Source organism: Halichoerus grypus, chromosome 1 (genome assembly GCF_964656455.1).
Source record: "Halichoerus grypus chromosome 1, mHalGry1.hap1.1, whole genome shotgun sequence".
NCBI classification, from domain to species: domain Eukaryota; kingdom Metazoa; phylum Chordata; class Mammalia; order Carnivora; family Phocidae; genus Halichoerus; species Halichoerus grypus.
In genome coordinates, this window is record NC_135712.1 from 201,826,866 (window position 1) to 201,840,674 (window position 13,809).

The following is a 13,809-nucleotide window of genomic DNA, read 5'->3' on the forward strand; positions in this document are numbered from 1 at the left end:
TTGAACAGACAGAGGCCATCTCTAGCTTCACAGAGCAAGCAACCTGGTTGGGGAGTTGGACATTAGAATCAGAAAGTTACACATGATATGTTTCATGATAGGGAAGTACATAGAATGATGGGAACCCAGAGGAAGGGCACTTAAACAGGTGGAAAGGTCAGGAAGGACCCCATCTAACCAGCCCCCCCCCACAAAAGTGAAGAAATTGATCAGCCAAGGACATATGAGAAGAGCATTCTGGGCTGGGAAGCATGTGTGTGTGGAGGAAGGACCTTGGCAAGAGAAATGCAGAGTGTATTAAGGAAGCTAAGGCTTTCAACCGACCCGGAAAGCATAGTGGGCAGAGAAAAAGAGGTGTTAGAGAGAACTGAGACTTTGAGACCACGTGGAGCAGAGACAACTTGCCCTTACTATGTCCTGTTCAAATTCCTGACCCAAAGAATCCGTGAGTGTAATAACAAATGGTTCTTGTGTGTCACTAAGTTTTGGAGCGATGTATTATGAAGCAATGGGAGCAAAGTATATAAGTTATTTTAATGAAGTTCAGGAAAAAAGTTATTTTTTTAAAGAGGTTATTTATTTATTTATTTATTTTATTTATTTGAGAGAGAGTTAGGGAGAGAGAGCACAAGCAGGGGGGAGAGGGAGAAGCAGACCCCCTGTTGAGCAGGGAGCTTGATGTGGGGCTTGATCCCAGGACCCCAAGATCATGACCTGAGCTGAAGGCAGATGCTCAACTGACTGAGCCACCCAGGCTCCCCTGGAAAAAAAGTTATTTTAATGAAGTTCAGGAAGTTAAACAGAGCAAAGGAATTGCAATACTTACAAAGCATTCATCCCTCTTGCCCTATGTCCCAAACACTCATAGTGGTGGTGTCCTAAAAGACTTCACTTCAGCTTGGTAGGACACAAATTTTAATTTTAATGCTTGTTTCTTTCACAGATACCAGGGAATCCTATTTAGGCCATAACAACTCATTAAATTCTTCTGCTCTCAACTCTCTAGTACCCTAAAACTCCTAAAACTTTCTCATTCTTCTGCTCCAACAGAACTCTTTCATCCAGGCTGCCTTTTCCCACCATCTTGGTCCCTTGAACTCTTCTCTACAAATGCATTTCCACCCAACATGCTCGTTTTACCTTGCATAGTCCTGTTGTACTAAGCAACTTTAGGAATTCCTATTATGCCATGGTTGCCTTTCTTTTGATAGACAACCCATATACTTTCGGTTTTGATCTTTAAAGCTGGAGAAGGGGAAAAAGTGATCTAAGAAGAAACAAAATCTGAATAGACCTATACCTATAAGATTATTGAATTTATACTTAAGGGGAGAAAAGGGGGTTTACTAGAAGAAAGCTGTAGGCTTACTGGTGAAGTCCAGCAAACATTTGAGGAAGGAATAATATGAATCTTACATAAACTCTTTCAAGAAATAGAGGAGGAAAGATTTCATTTCCTGAGGCCAGCATAGCTCTAATATCAAAAGCTGACAAAGACATTACAAAAGAAATACAGACCAATATCCCTCATCAGCCTGGACACAAAAATCTTTAAAAAATATTACTAAGTCAAATCCAAGAAGGTATAAAAGGAAAATATATCATGACCAAATGGAATTTAACCCAAGAACGCAAGATTTATTTAGCATTCAAAAAGTAGTTGATGTATATATTAGTTATCTCTTGCTGCATAAAGAAATAACCCCCAAAATTTAGCATCCTAAAGCAATGAACATTTATTCTCTCACTGTCTGTGGGTGCGGAATCCAGGTGCCTTTTTTTTTTTTTTTAAAGATTTTATTTATTTATTTGACAGAGAGAGACACAGCGAGAGAGGGAACACAAGCAGGGGGAGTGGGAGAGGGAGAAGCAGGCTTCCCGCGGAGCAGAGAGCCTGATGCGGGGCTCGATCCCAGGACCCTGGGATCATGACCTGAGCCGAAGGCAGACGCTTAACGACTGAGCCACCCAGGCGCCCAATCCAGGTGCCTTTTAATGGGTTCTCTGGCACAGAGTCTCTCATGAGGTTATAGTCAAAAGGTCAGCCAAGGTGGTGGTCTCATCTGAAGATCTAACTGAGAAAGGATTTGCTCCCAAAGTCACCCATGTGGTTACTCGCAAGATTCAATTCCTTATGGGTTCTTGGACTGAAGCCCTCAGTTCCTCTCTAGCTCTTGGCCAAAGCTCCTTCTATTCCGTGCCATGTGGACATCTCCACGGTTAGCTCACAACATGGCAGCTGGCTTTCCTCAGAGCAGATGAGTGAGGGAAGTCACCCAAGAGGGAAGCCCCAGTCTTTTTATAACCTAATCTCAGAAGTCCTGTGCCCCCAGCTCTCCTGCATTATATTCATTATAAAGCAAATCACTAAGGCCAGGTAATTCTCAGGAGAGGGAATTACACAAAGGCATGAATACCAGGTGGAGAGGGTTTCTGGGGACCATCTTAGAGGCTGCAGACCACATTGTAATTCACTCCCATTAACAGGATAAAAGAATTATGCCTCATTAATGAAGAAAAACTATTTGACAGAATTCAACACCCATTCAAAATAAAAACTTCCAGCAAATAATGACTAGAAGGCAAATTTCTCAACCTGATAAAGGGCATCTATGAAAAACCTAAAGTTTACATGGTACTTAGTGATGAAAAATAAATACTTTTCCCCCCCTAAGAGCAGGAACAAGGCAAGGATATGAACTCTTACCACTTCTATCCATCATTGTTTAAGAAATCATAGCAATTTCAATAAAGCAAGAAAAATCAAAAGGCATAAACACTGGCCAGGAAGAAGTAAAACCATCCCTGTTTGTAGACTCTATGATTGTGTATATAGAAAATCCTAAGGAATCTTCGAAAAAATTACTAAAACTAATCAGTGAGCTTAGCAAAGCCACAGAATGCAAGGTCAATATATAAGAATCAACATTCTTGGCATATACTGTCACAAATAATTAGAAAATAAATAATTTTTAGGATACCATTTATAATAGTATCAAAAAACAAAACATTTAGGTATAAATTTAATGAAAAATGTGCAAGACCTCTGCTAAAAAGCTATCAAAATTTTCATAGCAAATCAAAGACTAATAGATTAAAGGAGAAAAGTAATCACATGATCATTTCAATAAAGGCAGAAAAGATCATTTAACAAATTTCAACTCCTATTTATGGTCAAAAACCTAGAAAATTGGAGTAAAAGGGAACCCCCTTAAACATAGCTGCCAAAAGCATATGGTAAACATTCAGTTATGTACTGCTGGATGACAAACCACCCCAAAACATCATGGCTTAGAACCACAGCAATGCAAATTTTTCATGATTCTGTGAATATGGGCAGTGTTCTTCTGCTCCATGTGGCACTAGTTGGGGTCACTCACTCACCTGCTTCCAGACGGGGTGGGAAGGTCCCAGAAGAGTCTGGTACGTCAAGCTCCTCTGCATGTCCTGTCCTTCTCCATGTGCCTTCTCATCCAGTAACCTATCCCGAGCTGCTTTACACTGCCTCCTAAAGACTGGGCCTAGAACTGGCACAGTGTCACTTCTAGCATATTCCATTGATCAAAGGAAGTCCCAAAACAGCCTCTCCACAGCATCGAGGGGAGGGGAAAATAAACCCAGCACTTGATGGAAAGAGTGGCATGTTTGTACAGGGAGGGCAGGTGTGATATTGTGATTTATAATAAGAAATATATATTTGGTCTCTGTCTTTGCTTTTGGCCCAGAAACCAAAAAAGTCTTGGAATTTCCTAAGTGCTGATAGCTATTAAGGTGCCTTTTGTTATGTTAACAAGGTGACTTTTGGACCACACCTAAGGGTGGGGGAGGGGAGCTGGTTGCCATGAGAACCGACCATGTGATTAGAAGGTTGGAACTTTCAGTCCCAAGCGGGGCTGGAGGCTGAATCAATGACCAGTGGCCAATGATCTCATCAATCATGCCTATGCAGTGAAGCCTCTATAAAAACCCCAAAGGACAGGTTCAAAGAGCTTCCAGACGGTGAACCAGAACACTTCCACTTGCCACCCTGAGGGACCCCAAACTCTACAAGGACAGAAACTCCTTTGTTTGGGACCTCACCCTATGTATCTCTTCATCTGGCTGTTGATTTGCATCCTTTAATATCCTTTTTATTTTTTAAAGATTTTATTTATTTATTTGACAGAGAGAGACACAGCAAGAGAGGGAACACAAGCAGGGGGAGTGGGAGAGGGAGAAGCAGGCTTCCCGAGGCGCAGGGAGCCCAACACGGGGCTCAATCCCAGGACCCTGGGATCATGACCTGAGCCGAAGGCAGACGTTAATGACTGAGCCACCCAGGCGCCCTTTAATATCCTTTAAAATAAACCAGTAATTTAGTGAGCAGACGGGTCTCCTGAGTTCTGTGAGCTGCCCTAGTAAATTAACCCAAGTCAAGGAAGGGGTCATGGGAACCTCCAACATGGACTTCCCATTGACAGCTGCAGTGGAGGTGGTCTTGTAGGGCCAAACCCTCACCTGTGCAATCTGTGCATCTCACCCCAATGCCTTGGGGTAGAATACTGTCAGACCTGGGTCAAGCTGTAGGATACCCAGCCAGTACGGGGGAATTGCTTGTTGGGGTGAGGAATCCCCCCCTTTCCCATGCATTCACGCATTGAAATTGCAGAGCCCATTAGTAGGAATTGGCGGTGTCCATCTTGGAAAGCAATCTGCCACAACTGATGGATGAAAAGATGAATGAATAGATGAGAAAATAAGCCAATTGCCATTCTGATTAAAGAAAGGAGAGAACTAAACCCCACACTCCTCTTTCCTTTAAGCAGAGCATAACCTGGGACAGGTTCTTTATGTATTTCCTGGTCTGTATAAACTCCAGTATGGCATTAGCTTAATGTAAAATGGCTGACAACCTTTAGCATCTTCCTTTAGTGTCCTCTTGGTTCCGGCTGCCCCCTTCTTGCCCTCTGCTCCCATTTCATTTCTTAGTAACCCTCTTCTCCAAAGTTCAAATCTAAGGCTAGACTCTCTCATTTGTGGGCAAGGAGGCTATTTCCACTACGCCTACCTTAGGGGACCCAAAAAAATGAACTTCTAGTAGTAAAAAGTCACCAGTCTGGGAAAATTGTTTTTGAGAACTGGGTCCTTCCCACAGAGCCCTAAAATTTTATCCCACTGACAGCCCCACATCCTCCATTCAAAAGGCAAGTTCTGGGTCAACCCCAATTATTATGTGGAGTGCTGAGCCTCAAGCTTCAATAGTTATTCTTCAGTTTGACTTGAATCCCCTGACCATTCTTGTGTAGCTCTGGAGTTAAAATATAGTCGAGGTTTTATGCTATCTGATAAACCAAAAGCCCCTTTCTGACTAACAAGCCAGGAGCACACAGTATAAACACACTCACAGGAGGAGAGTCTGGGAGAACCAAGGGTCCCTTCTTTCACATATAAAAGGACAGAGCCTGGTCCAGGAACCCAGTGACTCAGAGCCATGGCACAAACCGATGTAGGAGTTTCTGTCCACGTATAGGATTTTCTTCCTTAAAAGGTGGTGTATGAAAGGGAACACGGAACAAACTAGCAATATTTCCTGGTATTTGGAGCCCAGACAATACCTCAGTGTTTTTTGTCCCGAGCATTCTGGAAAAAGATACACTGAGCGGACTCTCAGTATTGGATGACAGGAAGAGATGCCATGTGAGTCCTGCCTGCCCACAACATTTTCGACAGATGCCAGAGACTGGCCACACCAATGTTCATATATTTCACCGGAGAGAATGTGTGTGTGCCTCAGTGCCGGGGCTTTAATAATGTCCTCATTCCTTCCCCTTCTAGAAGAGAGAAATAATACATCATTTTAGAGCTAGAAGAGATGCTGAAGATTACAGTCCCTCATTAACAAGTGAGTTAATAGAGGCCCAGAGAAACATAGTGATTCACCTGAGGTCACATAGCTAATTTGAAACAGGGCAACAACTACAAGGCCAGTCTTCTAACTATAGAAATTGTGCACCACCTAAATATAAGTGGACACCTGCTAACACATTACTATGTATTAGGGCACAGAGAATTTGATTAAAATAAGCTTAAGTTGGGGCACCTAGGTGGCTCAGTCATTAAGTGTCTGCCTTCGGCTCAGGTCATGATCTCAGGGCCCTGGGATCGAGCCCCTCATTGAGCTCCCTGCTCGGCAGGAAGCCTGCTTCTCCCTCTCCCACTCCCCCTGCTTATGTTCCCTCTCTCGCTGTGTCTGTCTCTGTCAAATAAATAAAATCTTTTTAAAAAAAAATGAGCTTAAGCATACAGGGTCCAGAACTATGGTGCCCCATACATTTAGTCACTTGAAATGTGGTTACCATGATTAAGGAACTGGATTTTTAATTTTATTGAACTTGATCCATTTAATTGTAAATGTGAAAACTGCTACTTGATTCAGCTATTGGGAAACTTTTAGTCTATTTGGAACAACTTGGGCATGTATATCTATGTTTTTCAATATAAATTTTATAACTACAAATGCAGATCAAGTATTTCCAATGAAAATATAGTGATTGAATTGAGATATACTCAATGTGTAAGTATAAAGGTCACCCTGGATTTCAAAGACTTAGTATTAAAAAATGTAAAAGATCTCATTAATAATTCGTAGATTGAGGGGCGTCTGACTGGCTCAGTGGGTGGAGTGTGCAACTCCTGATCTTGGGTTTGTAAGTTCGAGCCCCACATTGGATATAGAGATTGCTTTAAAAAAAAAAAAAAGAAACAATCTTTAAAAAAAAAAAAGTAATTCATAGATTGACAGCATGTTGAAATAATCTTTTGGATACATGGGTTAGATAAAATATATTAATATCACCTGTTTTTTACTTTTTAAACATAGCTACATTTAAAGTGCATACGTAGCTTGCATTATATTTCTATTGGACAGTCCAGAGTCACATTTAAATCTCCACTCCACTATAGCACCAGCTCTGTGGCCTCAGGCAAATTCTCAGGCAGCTTTGAGAAGAGATTGTCTTCTCTGAAAAATAAGAGAGAGAAAGGTGTGAGGATTTCTGTCCCCTTTCTTTTCCTGTTTCTGTACCTCACTGTGTGATGACATGGCATCTGGGGCCATGGCAGCCATTTCTGATGGTGGAAAGAATCGTGTCCAATATACAAAGCATGGTAAGGAACGTACAAGGAAGGAAAGGGCCTGGATCCTCGATGCAGGACGGAATGGCTAAACTAGCCCTGGAATTGCCAACCACGAAACTTCTCATTAAGTAGGGAAACGAATTCCCTAATTATTTAAGTCACTATTCTTGTAGATGAAAGCACGTGACACAACAGATGTGTAAAATCATTGTGCAGTTAGGCACCTTGGGGATAAGATAAGAGCATGTAGATGCCACCATGATGTCTGAAGCAAAGGTGGGTCAATTCTGCATGGGTTAGAGCAACTGGAAATCAGAATATATGATGCCTGGGCTGAGAAAAGTTATGGGGCGGACATTTCAGCAAAGATGGCAGAGGGAGGGAAATCAGAGAGACAGGCAAGACCTCCACATCTCTCTGCATGGGGCTCATGCTTGGTTTCAGTGAGGAAGGACAGCTCTGTCTGCTACAGGCCAGGACCCATAGCTGGCCATTGTTTTATTAACCTCCCTAAGGCCTAATGAGATGTGGGCATTCAATTCAATGTCAGGACACCCTGTGATTAATTTCCTAAGAGTGAAATTGCCGCTTTGGGATGGAGGAAAGCAGAAAGCTGGATAAGGAGTAGGGAAATGTAGGTTTCAGTATGGTCTTTTACTACTTAATAGCTGGGTGACCACAAGCAATTCACTTAACCTCTGAGTCCCAAGCGTCTGAGTCCCCCTCATCCGGCATTTAGGATGCTTTGGGCTGCAAGTAACAGGAAACGCTAAGCAACACAGAAAATCATTCCTTCACATAACTGGAGGTCCAGAGGTCGGGTGCCAGTCAGCATACTCAGAAACTCCACCGTGTCACTCAGGATCCAGGTCCTTTCCATCACTGCACTCTGTGGTCTTAAGGGGTTTCATTATTGGGTTAGGAGCAAGATCACAGCAGCAGTGGCCAGAGTCATTTTCAGACACAGAAATTTCCAAGTCGACTCAGGAACAAAACAAAGTCTCCTGGAGACACGCAGCAAATTTCCTCTCCCTTCTCATCGGCTAAAATAGAGGCATGTGCCATTAACTAAGCAATCATTGGGAAGGATACGGGTTATCAAATCAGGATCTATCCTGGAAGCTGGAGATAGGAGTAAGACTCTTCTTCTGAGTCATATGAGGCAGAGGTAGATACTGAGAAAAAAAATAAACTTTTGTTAAAAGGCAAGAAGGTCACTATGAATATATCTTCTACAATACGTATAGTAAATGGAGACAGTATCGCCCTGGATGTTACATACAGAATGCTCTTGACTATCAGAAGGAAATAAATATTCTTTTCAAGTTCTGCAGAATGTAAAAGCCAAGGAATGAACAATGATAGGCCCAGAGGAAACCATCTGGGGACGTCACCCAGCTGGGATTGGACATTAGCCCAAAGCCTGCCCTTTGGCTGGGTTTAAATTTCCCCTTCACTTCACTGGAATGGAATGTGAGTAGACGACCTTGAGCTCCCTATTAGACTATCTCTACCCTGCGTCCACCTTACCCGGATTTCATCAAAATCCAAGACAACAGAGTCCTTGGAGCTGTGCCTCTTTACATTTTCAGCCCTAGGAAAGTTTTTTCCTTCTTCTTGAGATTTTACAAAATTCTGGATTCTGGCTTGAATCCATTACATTTTCAGTGTTCTCAGAAGAGAATTACTAATTTTTTCTTGAGAAAAATTCATCTGTCTCCAATTTGCACGCCTTACGCAGGCTGGAATGAGCCATCAGACACACCTCTTCTTTCACCCTGTGCTTTTAAGCAGGCCTAGACCTCCTTTTTGGGGTGGTTGCACCTTTAAGACTGTTTGCCCCAGGGATTTGTTTTCATGGTTGTGGTCCCTGAAGGTTCTGGACTAGTTTCCAGAAAAGAGAGGCCCATCTGGCCCAGAGAATACTAGGTGATGTCACTGTTCTTCTCTGGCCAAGCTCAGATGGGCACATTTTAATTGAAGATTATAAAAGTCACAAATACTCTCTCTGAGGCAGATTTCAATAATTGGGGATAAAGGTGGTGTTAAAAAGAAAACCACGGGGCCATAATGGAGCTAATTAAGCTGAAGCCCAACGTCACTAAACCAAGATTTAACACCTAGCTTAACTGCAGTTTCAACCCCCTCCGGAATGTAACCCTTACCCAGACACACTGGAATTTCTCGCAGGCAATCCTCCGAAAGACCCGCTACCCCCTTAGGACGGTGGTCTTGCCTAAACAACGCAGCCCTTGCTAATAAATTCCTTTTTGTAATGCTTTCTCTCTGCCTTTAAAATCCTTGCCTTTCCTGGTGCTCCCCTCTACTTGCTAGCTGAGCTGCTGTCTGGATCATGAATCGTTTAATAAAGCAGATTAGGGGGTGCCTGGGTGGCTCAGTCGTTAAGCGTCTGCCTTAGGCTCAGATTATAATCCCGGGGTCCTGGGATCGAGCCCCACATTGGGCTCCCTGCTCGGCGGGAAGCCTGCTTCTCCCTTTCCCATTCCCCCTGCTTGTGTTCCCTCTCTCGCTGTGTCTCTCTGTCAAATAAATAAAATCTTAAAAAAAAAAAAGTTTAAAAATAAATAAATAAAAAATAAAGCAGATTAGATCAACAAATTTACTTGGTTGGGTTGTTTTTTTTTTGTTTTTCATTTTTTAACAATGATGACATTTGATTGAACAATCACAATGTTCCCATTGCCATGCTAAATGGCTTACATGCCTTTCCTTGTTTAGTGCTTCCAGGAAACCTGTGGGTTAATATTATCTCCCATTTTATAGATGAAAAAACAGCCTCAGAGATACTAAGCAACGTTTCCCAGGCCACATGATTTTCACCCTCCTCTTCCTCCCCCCACCCATCGTCATCACAACAATCTCAGTCTAGAGGGGCCTGGGCTGTCACTGGAGGAGAGTAGAGAAGTGACCTCTTCTCTGGGTCTGCACTGAACTCAACATCTTGGTAGCAAATGCATCATATGCTTCCTCCCTGGAGTCACCCAGAACTTTCTCTACCCAGATCCATACCCTTGACTAAAAAAGTGTCCTTGACCAAACTACAGTCAGGCTCCTGTGAATCTTCTTTCCATTGAGGCCTCAACTTTTGGACTTCTGTGTCTATCTTTGCATGGCCCAAGCATTAAAAAGAATGCTATGAAGATAGTTTAGCTAGACTCCCCCACCCTCAACTTCTGATCACCCTTGAACCTTGATCCAATTCCTTGTCTAATAAAGTAGTGTCTGATCACCCGGACCTGCCTTCAGCAAGAATCGTATTAGGTCAGTTGAGCAAGGAATTACCCTACACTTTTAGTAATTTTCCAACTACTGACCCTTTCCACCCTGCTCCTTGGCTGTAAGTCCCCACTTTTCCTGATTGTATTCAGACTTGAGCCCCCTCTCTCTACCCTACTGCAAGACCCCGTTGCAGTGGTCCCACTGAATTAAGTCTGCCTTCCCATCTTTAACAAGTGTCAGAACAGGTGTTTTCTTTCACACCCTACAGGTCAACTCTGAGAATAGAAAAGCCCCAAATTATCTAAGTTGAACCATCAGAACCTCTGGGGAGAGACCCCCTAGCATCAATATTTTTTAAAGCTCTCCAGGGGGTTTCCATGCGCAGCCAAGGTTGAGAATCAATAATCTAAGGCCGAAGGCAATGCAAGATGGTCCTGTTTCATAAAAACTCAGTTGGTGATTCCTTGCTAGGCTGTCTGCAACATGGGCCATTTTCCAGGACCCTAAATGAATCTCTAATCCTGAATGACATGTTCAGTGTTATGAAACCTTAGTGTGCACAAGGCTCAGGTCCAAGGACAATTAATCCAATTACAAAAGACTTCACCAGAAGTTTCCTTTAAATTACAAGTAACCCCGACCGAAGCCTATCATTTACTTTACAGGACTCAAGTTTATAATCTTCCTTTCAGAACGTACCTGTGTGATTCCTTTATATCATGCACAAGGGCAGGCCAAGCTGATCTTTGCTGTTGCAAGTCAGGAGGAGCTCAGGCTGGTTGTGCAGTGACGGGAAGGAGGCAGGAGGGAGCTCCTGGGGGAGCTGGTCATGTTCTGTTTTCTTTCCCTGAGTGCTGTTGCATGGGCCTGCTCAGCTCTGAGTATGTTAGCTTTAACCAAAAGTTGACACATTGAACAGCGTGTAACTCAGAGTATTCTGGGATGTGTTCTCCTCAAACAAGGCAGAGGCTCCCACCTCTACCTCAGCTGGACATTTGAAAGCGCCTTTCCTGGCCAGTCTTTCCAAAGGAAGATGGCCAGGGAAAGCCACAGACTTCAGGTCAGGTAGCTCTCGGATCAAGACCAACCATAGGCTCTTGTTGTTATTGTTGTTGTTGTTGTTGTTTTAAAAATTTTTTTTTTTAATTTAAATTCAATTTAGTTAACATACAGTATCCTGTATTATTAGTTGCAGGGGTAGAATTCAGTGATTCATTAGTTGCCTACAACACCCAGTGCTCATTTCATCAAGCGCGCTCATTAATGCCCATCCCCCAGTTACCCCATCCCCCACCCCCTCCCCTCCAGCAACCCTCAGTTTGTTCCCTAGAGTTAAGAGTCTCAACCATAGGCTCTTCAGACATCATCCCCTAAGGAGTGTTTCTCTTGCTGTGTCCTGGGCAGGCAGGTCTCTGGGGAAGAGGTCATCTCAGACTACTGTGAAACCCCCCAGGGTGAGGGCCCAGCGCCTGCATAATGCATTTCAAGCTGAGGAGCAGGCAAGAATGTGAACACACACACACACACACACACACACACTCCTGCATCTGGGCCTCCACCCTAGGCCCACACAAACAGAATAGTCCACTCAACCTGTCTTTGTTTGCTGCATTCTTCAAGGCCCCAGAACACCATGATAAAAATAATTCCTTTTAACATGGTAATTTATTGCCACAATCAGCTTCTCAGCATTGTTTGCAAAACTGCCCTTGCAGGAACCACTAGCAACAGGACTGTCAGAACCCAGCCTCTGTCTCCCATTGACTGGGGCAGCTGGGAGGCCAGGACAATCTGTCCTGCACAGAGTCTGGGCTCTGGCTCTTTCCATGTTCTTGCCAAAGGAAATTAAGTGACCCCCTAACAAACCTAAAATATTATCCTTGACTTCACCCCACAAATTTTCCAAGACAGTTGCAGCATTTGCCGGGATGCTCCCTCCCCTGGAAGGCCTGGGGCAGCGGATCATGATGTCTAGAGATGGGGTCTGGAGGCAGATGGACCTGGTAATCCTAGTTTCTTTGCTAATATATTAGCACCCTGGCCCTGGCCAGGAGTCTCTCTGCACCTGAGCGTTCCCACCTGCAAACTAGGAATGAAAATAGTTCATTGGTGGAAGCGAAGCAGTTGTCATCTGGATGTGTCTGTGTGACATTAGCCCTTGTCCCCTTCCCGGACACCCCCACCCCCACCCACCCACACCTCTACCAGTTTCTCCTGGGAGCTCTTCTGTAATGCAATTCTTACACTCAGATGAAACACCTGCTTCTGGAGAACCTGACCCAACACAGTGAGAGGCATCCTGCATCTTGGATATGACTCTTGAGTCCCCTGCAGCTCCTCAAGCCAAACATGTCCAAGATAGAACTGCCCTCCACCTGCTTCTCCCACGGTCCTAGGTCTATCACCCAAGGCTCAGACCTGCTAATCATCCAGGATCCCTCTCCTACCATCACCCTCCACGACTGACTGATCACAGAATCCTACTCCTTTGGGCCCCTACATCATTTTCCTGAGAATGTCCACCTCCTGGTCTCTCCCACCACTGCCCAGTCTAAGCCCTCACAACCAGCCTCTTTGCCCCATCTGGACCGGCTCCGGCCCTCGCCCCACGCTGCAGTCCGCAAGCTTTCCTGAAACACCTCCTTTTCTCATTATTCTCCTGCTTACACCCTCATTTTTCAGGCTAGACCTCCACCTTCTTAGCTCAGGGCTGAAACCCTTGATGATCCAGCTCCTGAATCTCACCAGCCCCCCTCTCCTCACTCCCCCCCCCATGCACCCCTCCCAGCGCCACACTCATCCACCAGCTGCACCCGTGGCCCTAAATACAAAACCCTCATTCACTTAGTATCTCCTTTTAATCCCTCAAAGCTCAGCTCAGGCATCACCGCTTCCAGGAGGTTTCCAGATGCCCTGCGCTGATGAGATGGCCTGCCCTGTGTCCCCACAGCATCCTGCACACGTGACCATCACTGTCTTTCCAAAGCATGGCCTTCCCATTGCAAACCCCCTCACCGCACTTGTTTGTGTCCTGACTTATCTAGAAGATCTGGGAGGGGGGCGCACTGCTTCCTGTTGATCTCACTGCCTCCATCACCATGCCAGACACACATCAGCCACTCAAGAAGTGCTGGTTGAGCAAATGACATACGTAAAAGTTGCCGGCATGCAGTTGGAGTTGAAGAATCCCCCATTCTCCTCTCTTGTTCCTGTGTCCCCGCATCTTGAACGCACTTCACCAATGAGCTCTACTTGCCTGCTCTAAGCAGATGCAATCCAGGGCAGAGTCACATGTGATATTTGCATATGATTTGCCAAAATTTGCATGTAAGTGGCTTATGCCTGCAGAATCTAATCTCTGGCCATTTGAATTTAATGCTGAAGCCAGATCCTGGAGATTTGCAGGGGAGTTGTTCTTTTTCCCTCCCCTGATCTTTCCCTTCTCCCTTCCAT

At 44.3% G+C, this 13,809-nt stretch overlaps 2 long non-coding RNA genes across 3 annotated transcripts; both read right to left on the minus strand.

Annotated features, from left to right (window-relative positions):
* Positions 1–568: 568 nt before the first annotated feature.
* On the minus strand, positions 569–7,168 carry LOC144380071 (uncharacterized). 2 transcript variants are annotated; one of them, XR_013443839.1, is made up of 3 exons: positions 6,847–7,168; positions 3,385–3,527; positions 569–760 (listed from the first exon to the last, which is right to left on the minus strand). It is a non-coding gene; the product is annotated as an uncharacterized LOC144380071 (long non-coding RNA). The 2 variants fall into 2 exon arrangements; XR_013443840.1 differs by lacking the exon at positions 6,847–7,168 and having other exon boundaries at positions 3,385–3,652.
* Positions 7,169–7,289: 121 nt separating this feature from the next.
* LOC144382864 (uncharacterized) lies at positions 7,290–13,662 on the minus strand. Its single transcript, XR_013450353.1, has 3 exons — positions 13,508–13,662; positions 11,056–11,203; positions 7,290–8,291 (listed from the first exon to the last, which is right to left on the minus strand). It is a non-coding gene; the product is annotated as an uncharacterized LOC144382864 (long non-coding RNA).
* Positions 13,663–13,809: the final 147 nt, after the last annotated feature.